The following is a 14,574-nucleotide window of genomic DNA, read 5'->3' as shown; positions in this document are numbered from 1 at the left end:
CTGCAGAGGAAGTCTCCGGAGACCTTGACATGACCTTGAAAAGCGCATAAACATTAACTCGAAGAAGACAGGACGTTGGAAGATTCCCTAGCAAGAGCTGTGTCGAATCTGCATACATGAATTAAGATGAGTAATGGTTGGAAGTCATAATGCCCGACCGATATTACTCCTGTTTTTAGGATCCGCCGTTGTTACTTTGCTGTTGCTGTTACTGCTGCTGTTACTGTTGGTTATTATAACGTCTCTGTCACGAATGATTGAACTATGGAAAGTAGGTTTTAAATATGGTATTGAAATATTCAAAGCACTTGGAATATTTCAACTGTAAAGAAAGAGAATTACATGCAGAAATAAATACTGTACTTATGTACATTTATGGTAATATATTTACTTGGCAAGCATGAAATAAGATAAAACTACGGAATATATATTTGTACACACATACATGCTTATACAAACACACGCACACACGCGCGCACACACATGCACACACACACACACACACACACACATATATATATATATATATATATATATATATATATATATACACACACACATATTTGCAGTATATATAATTCTCCAAATCCTCTTGGATAATTCCTCTCCAACGTCATTCCGAAAGAGCTACTTATAGGTAGCATCATATCTAAAATCCTCCCAAAGCTGCCTCAGGCGAAATAGACTCACCCACCTACAGCCGATGGTAAGAGTAGCTTTTTTTCTGGAATCTCTCTGCGGAGGGAAAGTATTTCACACGCAGGGGATTTAGGTTAAGTCCTTGAGACGATCGCCTCTGGGCCCTCCCGAAAGACTGACAGGCGTCCTAGAATCCTTAATCCCTCTGGCACGAGGTAGGGTTGGTACGCGTCTGGTTCATCTTCTCCAGGAGATTTATTCAGTCCATGCTTAATAGTCCAGCTGTTTTCGGTAAAAATATGGAGGAATCGTTCACATTCGGTTAAAAGCACCAAATTTTGCACAAAGTTAGCTTTTGATGTACCTTTAGAAATGTGATAGGGACCCATTTGATATCTTTCCAATATGGCCGCTTTTTTCAAGATGGCCGCCAAAATTCAGGAAAATGCTGCTATTCGAACGATTTTCATCGTATAGTTACAATTTTGGAGTCTTTACCTATATTTTCAAGGGTGTTCTATTCAATGAGAATAAAAATAAGTACAGGAGAACAATATTTTACCAGCAAATGCCCATTTAAATTCTGAAATAAGTCAAACATACTGAAAAATTGCTCCAAATGTTGTTGTTATCCGTCTCAATTCGTACAATTCTACAGTGACAACCATTTTGTTTGTTATACAATCATTTTGCAGGTGGTTGAAAATGTGAAAGAAGAGATTGAAGTGGAGTCATCAACAGACCTAAAGACATCCTGGGCTGCATACCATGCTGATCAGGTCCACACAGAACAGCCTGCTCCTTCCGACATCAGCCCATTGCTCCCACTGCTCTATGAGGAGGCTAAGTCAAGTGCCATGATTGCCCATACTATGAAAGTTATGAAGAATGCAGTAGATTTTCTGAATCCTGTTCAGATCCCTGTAGTTGCCTGTGATCAGCCACTGTATGGTATTGCCAAACAACTCCAATGGTAATACCCCAACATTCACGGTGAGAACCAAGTTGTAGTGATGTTTGGTGGCTTACACATTGAGCTGGCCTTTCTCAAAGTTCTTGGAGACTGGCTGGAAGGAACTGGATGGGCCAACACCCTTTTGCAGGCAGAGATAGCCTCACAAGGTACTGCAGATTCCTTCCTGAAGGCTGCACATATAATGAGAACGAGGCATGCCCACCAGGTGACCGCAGGGAGCTTGTACATTCTCATGGATAGAGCCTACAAGCGTCACCAAACAGAAGACTACACCACAGATCCTCTAAGCTTTGAGCAATGGAGAGTGAAAATGGAAAATGCAGTCCCTATGTTTAACTTCTGGTCCATCACACTTGACCTAGAACTAGCTTTGATGGATTTCCTCCAATCACTGCGACAAGGCAACTTCAATCTGTACAAGGCTGCGCTCACAAAGCTGGCCCCATGGTTCTTTGCACTTGACCACCCAAATTATGCTCGTTTGGTTGCAGTGCATATTACAGATATGGCTTCCCTAGATTTGATGCATCCTGAGGTTGCTGGTGAAGTCTCAGAGGGAAAGTTTGTTGTTCACAAAACACAACACTCATTTTCTGGCACCCCATTAGACCAAGCTCACGGACAGAACAACGAACAGATTAAAGGAGATGGTGGTGCTGTGGGCCTAACTGAAAACAGTGCACAACTCCAAAGATGGATGGTGGCTGGGCCAGAAGTGTCAAGAGTTGTGAATGAGTTTAAAACTGTGGTGGAAGGACTCCGGGGATAGGCGGAAAAGCATTCAGACCAAAGACACCATAAAGCTCAACAGGGGGTACAGACAACATACAGAAAGCAAGTCAAATCCTTGTGTGATACATTAGAAGACATGGGAAATCCATTCATGGAAGATTCATCTGATCATCTTGTATTAGGCACCCAGGATGTTGTAGACAAAGAGATTATAGAAACCGTAAGGCATATCAAAAGGGTGGGAAATGAACAATATAGTGATTTTGTGAAGGAACGGCTAGAAGACAGAACCAAAAGTCTGACAGACCCTATCAAAAGGAACAAATTTCCTCTATTCAGCAGCCAGCCTACCCACAAAGTGTCAAAGGAGAAGCAACAAATTGCATCATTGAAATAAGACTGTTCTCTTTTCTCTAAACTGTATGTGTCTTGCCATGTGAGAGATGGAGATATTGATGAGTTTTTCCGCCATGAGAATCAGTCCAGTCCACCATCATTGTCACAGGGTGGAAAACTTCAATATGGGACCAAAGCTGATCTTCTCTCATTCCTTACACAGCATAGTACCACAATCAAGGACAAGCCTGATACTGATGCAGTTCTTATACAATAGATGGGGCTGCCATTGTTAATATGCTTAACCTAGGTGCATCAAGAACATTTCAAGAGTATGCTGACCAGGTATCTGTACCACATGTAAAGCGTCAACTGGAGTCAGCAAGAAGAGTTGATATTATCTTTGATCAGTACTTCCAAGACAGTCTGAAGGCGACTGCTAGGAGTCTCAGAGGAGAGGGGGACCGCAGAAAAGAAAAGGCTATCACACTTGTTCCTGGCAACTGGAAGGCTTTCTTGCGGTGTGATGCAAACAAAGCCGAGCTCTTCTGTTTTCTAGCGGATCAATGTACTACTGTCAGCTGTCCAGAGGGCAAGCAAATTATTTCCACCAAAGGAGAATTGGTCCTTTGCAACCCCCAGAGGGACAGTATTGATCAAATATCTCCGTGCTCTCATGAGGAAGCAGACACAAAGCTTCTTCTCCATGCAAAAGATGCTGTTCAACATGGTTGTAAGAGGATCATGATCAGAACTGTGGACACTGATGTAGTAGTGTTAGCTATAGCATTGTGTCTTCCAATTCATGCAAGTGAACTGTGGATCAGCTTTGGGGTTGGGGACAACTTCAAATATATCCCTGTACACACCATAGCTGGTTCTCTAGGTCCAAAGTGTCGAGCTTTGCCTATGTTTCATGCCTTCAGCGAGTGTGACAACACATCCTTCTTTGCTGGTAAAGAGAAGAAATCTTCTTGGGAGACGTGGCAAATATTTGAAAGTGTAACCAATGTGTTTGCAGACCTTGGGAATGTACTAACACTGGAGAGAATTGACCAGCACCTGGCAAACCTTGAGCGATTTGTTGTTCTGCTTTATGACATCTGCCACCTCAGCTTATGAAGCGAGAAAAGATCTCTTCACCAGGAAGGGTAGGTTTATTGATCTCATACCACCAACTTCTGCTGCTCTCTACCAGCATGTCATAAGAGTATCTTCTCAAGCGGGTCATGTTTAGGGCCAGTCACTTCTCCTCAATCCCGTGTTACCTTCACCTGTTGAATGTGGTTGCATGAAAGGACCTGGGAATGCATGGTAACCCTATTGGTCAGATCTGCCTCAAGCATCAGTTTCCTGTATGGAATTCCTGAAACGTGGATGTGTCAAAGGCAGCAGAGGAAGATGCAAGTGTGTGGAAGCACAAATAGCATGTACGACTCTGTGCAAATGCGGGGGGGGGGGGAGATTGTTGCCTGTGTGTGATTAGACTGTGTACTTGAATTAGTCATTTCAGTACTGTACTAGCAATTGATGGTTACAAGGATAAGGCCTATTTTGGGATTAAGTTAATATAAAACTCTTCATATTGAGTTAATAAAACACTGTACTTATGTTTGACATTCAAATACATTCTTTACTTTGCGTTAAATTACAGAACAAATATGATTACAGCCAGTTTAATATTTTTGTAGGCAATTTCTGTAACAAAAAGGCCATTTGCTCCTTAAATATTTGTCTTATGTGGCCACATTTGCTTTTAATGTTCAGAACATCCTTGAAAATATAGGTTTAGACTCCAAAATTGTGATTATACGATGAAAATACTTTTTGGCGGCCATCTTGAAAAAAGCGGCCATATTGGAAAGATATCAAATGGGTCTCTATCACATTTCAAAAGGTACATCTCAAGCTAACTTTGTGGAAAATTTTGGGCTTTTAACCAAATTTGAACGATTTTTACTGAAAACGGCTGGACTATAACGGGCAAATGGTATCGAAGGGAAAATGTTATCAAGAATTATGTTTGTTGTTTAATGTTTATATTTCAATGTGTATTCATGCGAGTTCGTATGTAGTGAATATAACAAATGGAAGTACACCGAATGATTCCTTGCAATTTACGTATATATCACCAGCTCTCTCTCTCTCTCTCTCTCTCTCTCTCTCTCTCTCTCTCTCTCTCTCTCCCCCTGGCGCATTTACTTTTAATTTTTCAGAATAATCTCCAGTGTGTAAATGTATTATGAACCACACATATCTTAGGAATCATATGTACTTCTCCATCTGGTAATACTCCCTTTTATATGCAGGTACTCGGATGAACGTGACCAGGAGAGTTGTAGAAAACAATCTGAGAGGAGTCTCAACGTTTTACCAATAAGAACTAATTCGTTACCTTACCCAAGGTAAGTTTCTCTTAATCTCTGTACAATCTCTTATGTGTAGCTGTCTCCTTTATCCAAAATAAGCCTAGTTTACTTAAGTCTGGTTGATTCAATGCTCACGACTTCAAAGATTTCTATATATTCACCAATGACCATTAGTTTTGAATAGATAGGAATGATTATGTTGCGAAATTCAGTATAAATACTTCCGTCAAAAGAAGGAAACAAGTGTTTTTTTATTTATTTTTTTTTCAATTTTAAATAATGTTAAAACATTGCACTCGGTTAAAAAGTAACATAGATAACACAAAATAGGAAATAATGTATTATATTTATATTATTCCTGGACATTTGTAAGAAGTTTGTGTATAAATATTAATTGTAATTCAGTAAATCAGTTTTGAATAGAGAAACTAGATTAAAACTTAAAGAAATGCATTAATGAAAAAGTTTCCTTTGTTCATTTCCCTCGTCCTCACTTTCTCTGAAATATAGTCTTCTCCCCACGATAGGTATTTTTCGTGGCCCTTCCTGCTCAGTGGACCGGCTCCCTAATTAATCCATTAACTCGCTTTTCTTTTATATCTCAGCGTTATCATGTTTAGATAATTACATGTGTCATGGGGAGGGTGATGCATTATGCCGAAATAACAGGCTAAATTTATTTTCACTTTTGTAGAATTCGAAATGAATCATGTGAATCCATCCAGACCCTTCATACCAGGAAGTTACTCATGCATTGCATAAAAGAATTATATGATATACCTCTTTGATTAAAGTTCGCCTTTGTAATTTTAGTTCAGTAATTACAGCTCATAGAATCTAATAAGTTGAAATGTTCGTGTGTGTGTGCGTTCTAGATGGCAAGGAATGGTGTAGTGTATGTGGAGAATTGTAAAAGCTGTGGATGAGCCCTCTGTGCAAGTATATGATGCAACCAATGCTGTGTAAATTTTCTGCTCAGATGTTCATCCATAATCCATTATTTAGAGTATGAATATGCCAGTGGTAGTTTTATCGGAGGTGCCTTCTATTTTGTTGAAATATGCATTTTTGACACAAACACACACACACACACTTTGTGTATACTGCATGTTTTTCACCATCCAATCTTTGTAAACACGCCTTCCTCAAATGGGAAGTATTACTATTTCTTAACAATATCCAGAAATAGGAAGAATGGAAATTTAATGCAAGAGGTAATTCCTTCCAAAGCTGGGAATATTTGAAGTGTTTAAAATCCCCTAATTATTTGGGTAATGTTTTTTTTTTTTTTGGGGGGGGGGGTGGGGGAGGTTGTAGTTAAAGTATTCAACAACCTATTTTCCGCCAAGTATTATTATTATTATTATTATTATTATTATTAAAATCTAAGCTATAACCCTTGCTAGAAATGCAAGATGCTATATGCTCAAAGGTTCCAACAGGGAAAAATAGCCCAGAGGAAAGGAAACGAGGGAATACATAACTTTCAAGAGAAGTAATTAACAACTAAAATAGGATATTTTATTATATGAAATCTATCCTTATCCATAGACATTAACCAAACAAAGTCATATTTTTTTGGAAACGTTAAAACTGTCTTGAATATGCCGTCACTCTAATGCGTGTACGTGGTGACGCATGAAGGGAATACGAGGTAATCAAAGAGAACATATGCTGCGATTTTAACCATAATAATCATCAAAAGAAATTGTAGCTTTTTGTACTGGTCAATTTAGTTTCTTAAAATGAAATATGATATTTTACCCTTCCAAAAACTAGGCATTTTTAATAGATATTTTAGCCTTCCAAAAACTAGGCATTTTCAATAGATATTTTACCCTTCCAAAAACTAGGCATTTTCAATAAATTACTTACATCGAAGAATTCTAATTAATTTCATCCTTTAGTTTGTTATTCTCTCTACCAGCGAACCATTTCTCTCTCTCTCTCTCTCTCTCTCTCTCTCTCTCTCTCTCTCTCTCTCTCTCTCTCTCTCTCTCTCATTAGCTTGCATAATAGTGAGAGGAACATGTTGCATCACAAAGGTGCCCTACATTTGTCATTTTTGATCTTTTTTTCTCTATGTTCCCATTGAGAGTAAAGCTCTTACTTCTGTCAGTCGACAAAGTTTAATTTAATCAAAGATGGGCGCGTGTCTAACCTTTATATCAAGTGTATAGTTTCCTCCTAATGCTTGATATGCAAAAAAATTCATTTCTGTTATCTCTGTCATTTAATTTACATCCCATTTTCGAAAAGAAATATATTCATTTTGACTCTGGTGTATTCTCATGACATTTAACTATTGTCTTTTTCTTCTTTCTATCCTTCTTTGCTTCGTAGAAAAGTAATGAAGATTTGGATCGAATTTTGGTTTATTTCACATCCATAATATTGACATATTTCTCAATATCTGAAGACGCATTGTCAGTTAACTAGGGTAATATATAAAAGAATAAAAAAAAGTTTATTTTTGTTTTAATTCTGCAATATTAAATCTTTATTTTTCATTCTCTCTGTTTTTCACTATTCTTATTATTTTCTATTTATTCATTGCAGTTTTGTACTGGGTCAAAGAAAACTCGACCAATTTTATGTTTGATAGACTTGTTTCTCTAATCTTTCTTTTGTCAATTCTTTTGTCAATTTGGTTATATTGCTCCTTTTTCTCATTTTTCCCTTTGACAATAAATAATTTTGGTTTGAATTTACCTCTTCATTTCTATCAATAGCATTTTTTAAAAATTAGATCAATATATTAACTTTTTTTGGTTTTTGTTCGTTTTAGTTGTAAATCTCTCTCTCTCTCTCTCTCTCTCTCTCTCTCTCTCTCTCTCTCTCTCTCTCTCTCTCATATGCATATAATAGTTATACTCTGTGTACCTGTTTGCCTCTTCACTATCATTCAAGCAAATTCAATTCTACCTCATTAGTTATGATGTAATTGAACCCCAGTGATTAACTAGTTCAATTATGCATCATGTTGAAAAATTTAATTTAACATTAATAATTGCTCTTCATGTCAGTTGCTGTTATGAAATCGCTCTCCCTAATGGCTGCTAACTGTTTCCTGTTACTTATAATCAAGACAAATTTTTGCAATATACCTTTCAGCCTCTAGTGGGCACTTCTGATAATTTTTTATTTCATTATGAGTTGTTAATATTGTTGAGATATATTTCAGCATCACAATCTCCTCATACGCCCATTGACGCAAAGGCTTTGGTTAGATTTCGGTAGTCGTCTCTATCTTGAGCTTTTAATTCAGTACTTCTTCATTCATCCTCTCCTACTTAGGAAATTAGTAATATTTTAGATGGATTCAAATATAAATGTGCATGCTGTTGTTTTTTACGGTGGTGTGACTAATTATATGATTAGTTCGAAATTTTTGTACAGTGTCTCTGATTCAGCCACCGACCTTCTTTCAAGTTATTGCATAATGGAACAGATTAGAGGAAATTTAACCCGTCTAAAAGAAACAATTTCTCTCTCTCTCTCTCTCTCTCTCTCTCTCTCTCTCTCTCTCTCTCTCTCTCTCAACTCTTTTTGGGTCTGTTTTGGTCGATTTCGTCATACGCACATACAGTAGCGTTCGTTTTCGCTTTAAGAAAGTGGCCATGCCGTTACACATGTTGCAAACCAGATTGCAATATATAAATTGTAATTTAATTTTAAATGACATATTAGACTGTGAAAGAATAGAAATATTAAGGGATGTAAAGAGTGAATTGACATGACTTGTTGAAATGAGAATACGGGACCCTCCTCCAACCCCCCCCCCCCCCCCAACCCCCGCCCCAACCCCCCCAGAAAACTATCGAGACGTATTATGGTATCTGATTCTCTAACACGAACAGGAAATAAAGGAAGTGGAAAAGACGATGTTGGCCGGATAAGGTTCTGCTGACCTAAGGTCTATTATCAACTTCGAAATAAGAGATCCTTCGAGTGAATACATCCTGGGGAGGAATTCCTGATAAGATGTTATATCTCCAGGATCTCAAATAGAGTAGTGAGATTATGGAATATGATTTGTCTCTTCCGATTTGATAAGTGGTTTTATATTTTCTACTCATTGTTCACAATATCTTCTTTTTTCCCCTCAATATTTTGCCACTTATGTTTCAACTTAAAATTTGAAATTCAAACAAATGTTCCGAAATGCATATATTCAATTAGTTTTTCGACTAATTGACTGTTTGGGTACACTATTAATTGAGTAATCATCATAATTTTTCTTCAACCTGAAAGTCATTGAGATTATCTACAGAAAATGTTCATTCTTCTGCAAGGAACAGGAATTGGGTAACCAAATCCGAAAATTGTCATTGGTATTATAAATTTTCAGCTGGTTAATAAAATAAAATGTAATTTCATTGAAAGCTTGAAAAACAATAAACAATTGGATTGATTATACGATAAGAATGATTAATGAAAGTCCATCTCGTCGAATAATGAAACATATGGGAGACATTGCAACCTGAAGACGTTATTTGATGATAAACCCTTCACTGGAATCAAGCAAATAGGAACTTTGACGTAGGTAAATTTTGAAAGGAATGAAATTAATTTAGGCAATGAAAGGTTTTAAAGGAAGTTTAGTATAGGAATTCTAACTAGAATTTTTTTATACCAAATTTTAGTTTTATTATTAATTAGATATGACGAAAAATCACAAGCGTACTCTTTATGTGGATAAAATTTTATGAGGTCTCTCCATTATTTTAAAAAACCTTATTTACTTCAATAGACAGCTGATTTTAACTTCGATAGACAGCTGATTTTACGCGAAAAAAAAACTTTGGCCTTTCTTTTCCTAAATTCTACCATTGTTCTTAATATATTATTTTGGTTGTTAATATCGTTTAAGGGAAAATATATTTAATATAAAATACACAAGGATGTTAATTATAGCTTTTATTGGCGGATATCCGTGAGATTCTGTTTATAAATATTCATAACCGACATACTATAAACAAGAAACAAAATTTGCCTAATAATTCAGAATACTTTTTTATGCCTAATTAAATGCTAACTTATGCCTTCACGAGTTAGGCTACTTCCCTCTCCACTTAATCTTCACTATATTGGACAAATATATGAACTGTTCTTTTCGATTTTTGATCAATATCTGAAAGTTTTGCAACTTCTATGCAAGGTTAATTTTTTCTCATTTCCTTTGCTAATTAACTATTTGTTTACACAAATCTTATCACTTCGATAAGGTATCCCCACATGGAAAGGGATATATACTGTTCTTATATATATATATATATATATATATATATATATATATATATATATATATATATATATATATATCTATATATATATATATATATATATATATATATATAGATATATATATATATATATATATATATATATATATATATATATATATATATATTTGTATATGAATATTGTATAAATATTAACTATTCTCTATTATATGTATATGTATATATATATATATATATATATATATATATATATATATATTACTTCTCTCTCTTTATATATACCCATTTTAAGAAGATTGATAATATTGACCATCCATTCATCTACGTCTCCATGTACGAGTAAATACCCCTAGAATTGCAGGCAGCTGCCAAGATTTATTTATGATTATCGCACCAGAATCAAAGGAGGAATCTTCAAAGCATCTAAGATGCTTCGTTTATTTGGTAATGTTCCATTTGAGACTTTCATTGCTGCTTAAGGTTAAAGCAGGTGTTTTGCTATTCAATATTCTGGCCATTCGGTTGACGCATTTGGGTTAATAATTATGTTTTATGAATTTATTAAGAATTTGCTTCCCAAATGTTTATGAGAACTTTGAAATAAATTTTAGTAAAGAATACTAATTATTATTATTATTATTGTTATTATTATTATTATTATTATTATTATTATTATTATTATTACTACTTGCTAAGCTGCAACTCTAGTTGGAAAAGTAGGATGCTATAAGCCCACGGGCCCCAAAAGGGAAAATAGCCCTGTGAGGAAAGGAAACAAGGAAAAATAATTTTTTTAAGAACCGTAACAACATTGAAATAAATATATCCTATATAAACTATAAAAACTTCAATCAAAAAATAAGAAGAGAAATTAGATAGAATAGTGTGCTCAAATGTACCCTCAAACGATAGAACTCTAACCCAAGACAGTTGAAGACCATGGTACAGAGGCTATGGCACTACCCAAGACTAGAGAACAATGGTTTGATATTGGAGTGTCCTCCTAGAAGAGCTGCTTACCATAGCTAAAGTGTCTCTGCTTCCCTTTCCAAGAGGAAAGTACCCTATGAACAATACCCTTTGCGTGAAGAAGAATCGTTTGGTAATCTCAGTGTTGTCAGTTGTATGAGGACAGAGGAGAATCTGTAAAGAATAGGCCAGACTATTTGGTGTATGTGTAGGTAAAGGGAAAGTGAACCGTAACCAGAAAGAAGGATCAAATGAAGTACTGTCTGACCAGTCAAAGTACCCCATATCTTTCTAGGTGGCCGGACAGTTGCGTCCCAGACATTTGCGTACCGGACATTTGCGTCCCGGACATTTGCGTACCGGGACATTTGCGTTCCCGGACATTTGCGTACCTGGACATTTGTGTACCGGCACAATTGTGTCCCTGGACATTTGTGTACCTGGACATATAAGTATCCGAAATATTTTGAATTTACCATATTTTAAAATCTCTCTCTCTCTCTCTCTCTCTCTCTCTCTCTCTCTCTCTCTCTCTCTCTCTCTCTCTCTCTCTCTCTCTTCTGGACATATAAGTATCCGAAATATTTTGAATTTACCATATTTTAAAATCTCTCTCTCTCTCTCTCTCTCTCTCTCTCTCTCTCTCTCTCTCTCTCTCTCTCTCTCTCTCTCTCTCTCTCCTTCCTCAGTTACACCTTACCTTTATATATAAACCCAAGAATTGTTTGGTATAGAAATTCATTCATTAATACCTTTAGTAACTTTAAACAAGCTGAAAGGTAGTTTACCAGAAAAAGAAAAAAAATCTTCTCTAAAGCAGGAGAAAAATAAGCTAGCAATTCTAGTTCTCGCCAGCAGTGTGTAACACAAACATCTATTGGTATTAGTATTTTATATATTTCGAAACTCGGAACCCATGGCTAAGTTCCGGAAATCTAACACTGGTGGAAAAATATTTGTGGACAATGAAAATTACAGCTACCACTATCATAAGAAAAACTGATGAAACAAAAACATACTGGAGGTGTGTAGTGCGATCTTGCAAAGCAAGAATTCATACAGTGAACGACGTAGTTACAGCATGCCACAATGAGCATAGTCATGGCTCCTCAGCTGCAGAAGTCAAAGCAGAAGAAGCTATGTCCTAGTTGAAAAATACTTCAGTGTCAACGTATGAACCATCAAGAAGTCTTATCGGAGAAACGATCGCTAATGAAGATCAGTATTTCATTTCAAAACTGCCTAGTTTTTCATCAATGGGAAGAAATATACGTCGATGGAGACAAAAGGCACATAATGCGCCCCGTATCCCACGGCAAATAAATAATTTTGAGATTCCGGAATCCTACTGTTTTCTCGCGAATGGGGAAAAGTTCCTTGTGTTTGGTTCTGGCATCGAACAGGAGAACAGAATACTGATCTTTGCAATGGATAACGGCTTAGAAGATATAGCAAAGTCTCCTAACTGAGCAGCAGATGGTACTTTTAAAATCAGTCCATTAATATTTTATCAACTATATTGTATCCATACACAAGAGAGCTCATTTAGTATTTCCAGAGTTTTTGCCCTCCTCCCTGGAAAGACAAAGGAAGTGTATATTTGACTTTTCACATATTTATTGCTACTTAAACCGACACTTAATCCAAAATCTTTGTTAACTGACTTTGAGATTGGAGCTCAGAAAGGATTCTTGGATACATATTCTCCTGAAGACAAGATAAATTTCTTAAGAGGGATAGCTCACAATATCCATACATTTTGAATTATTTGTTTAACCTATAATTTCTTTGTTTTTTAATCTTTGATTGCTATTACTTTTAAACAAAAAATAAAACTGCAATTCCACTATTGGAAAAATATTCTCCTGAAAACAAGAATAATTTCTTAAAGTGTATATTCATACATTCTGAATTATCTATTCAACTTGTAATACCCCTCTTAAACAAAAATAAAATTACAATTCCATCAAATCTATTTCTTTCATCCCTTAATAATTGCTTTTTCATATGTAGGTTAATAATATTTGAAAATAATCTAGGTACACAAATGTCCAGAGACAAAGATGTCCAGGTACACAAATGTCCAGGGACGCAAATGTCCAGGTACGCAAATGTCCGGGACGCAAATGTCCGGTACGCAAATGTCCGGGACGCAGCTGTCCTAAAACCATCTTTCTAGTGGTATTATCTCAATGGGTGGCTGATGCATTTGGGTTAATAATCATCTTTTATGAATTTATAAAGAATTCTCATCCCAAATGTTTATGAGAACTTCAAAGTAGATTTAAGTAGTCAAGAATGCCAAAGATTATTGATATTTCATAAAAAGTAATTTTCCATGGAAATGTAAAATTGATTGATTATATCATATAAGATAGACTATTCAAATCGGCTGCCTCAAAGATTTCGAAAACTATTGTATTTTAAAAAAACTTAACCGTTCTAATTATTCCTAACTGTAAAGGCCTGGTGAAATGTAAAGGAAAATATGTAATGATTTAAAAAAAAATTTAGTTATAAATAATTATATGTTTTTCTAATGTCATAGTTTTGAGAAACTTAGATCCAGTTAAGCCCAGGAAAGCAAACACGAAGAAAGTGTTTTCCTTATAAGAATGGAAGAGATTAAAACTATCTAAGAGAGATACTTGAACCAATTGATTTTTGTTACGAAACTGTGACATCCCAATTTCAGTCTATGAACCTTCCATGCAAATTCAGTATCACGTGACAGAAGACAATTCAGTGAATTGAGAGATCAATGACTTAATGGAGATTTGTATTTTAAAGAGAAAAGATGGAACACATTTATATATATATATATATATATATATATATATATATATATATATATATATAAATATACATATATATATATATATATGTATATATATAAATATATATATATATATATATATATATATATATATATATATATATATATATATATATATATATATATATATATATACATAACCGATAGACAAATATAGAAGCGTGATTATATAACTGTTAAATCAATGAGTGAACCGATGTCAAGGTAGGACTCATATCATATCATTATTATTATTACTAGCTTAGCTACAACCCTAGTTGGAAAACCAGGATGACATAAGCCCATGGGCTCCTTACAGGGAAAAAGTCAAATAGTGAAAAGAAAGAAGGAAATAATAAAGTTTTTACTTTCCATGTCATGCCATCTAATGTTCATGGAACCTTTGATAAACAGCCTAAACCTGATGTGTTTTGATCGGCTTCTATCCAGACGTTAACCAGATTAAAATACACATAGTTTTGCTTGGTATAA

Source organism: Palaemon carinicauda, chromosome 9 (assembly GCF_036898095.1).
Source record: "Palaemon carinicauda isolate YSFRI2023 chromosome 9, ASM3689809v2, whole genome shotgun sequence".
Classification (NCBI taxonomy): domain Eukaryota; kingdom Metazoa; phylum Arthropoda; class Malacostraca; order Decapoda; family Palaemonidae; genus Palaemon; species Palaemon carinicauda.
The sequence above is the reverse complement of the archived record's forward strand: the minus strand, read 5'-3'. Positions refer to the sequence as shown.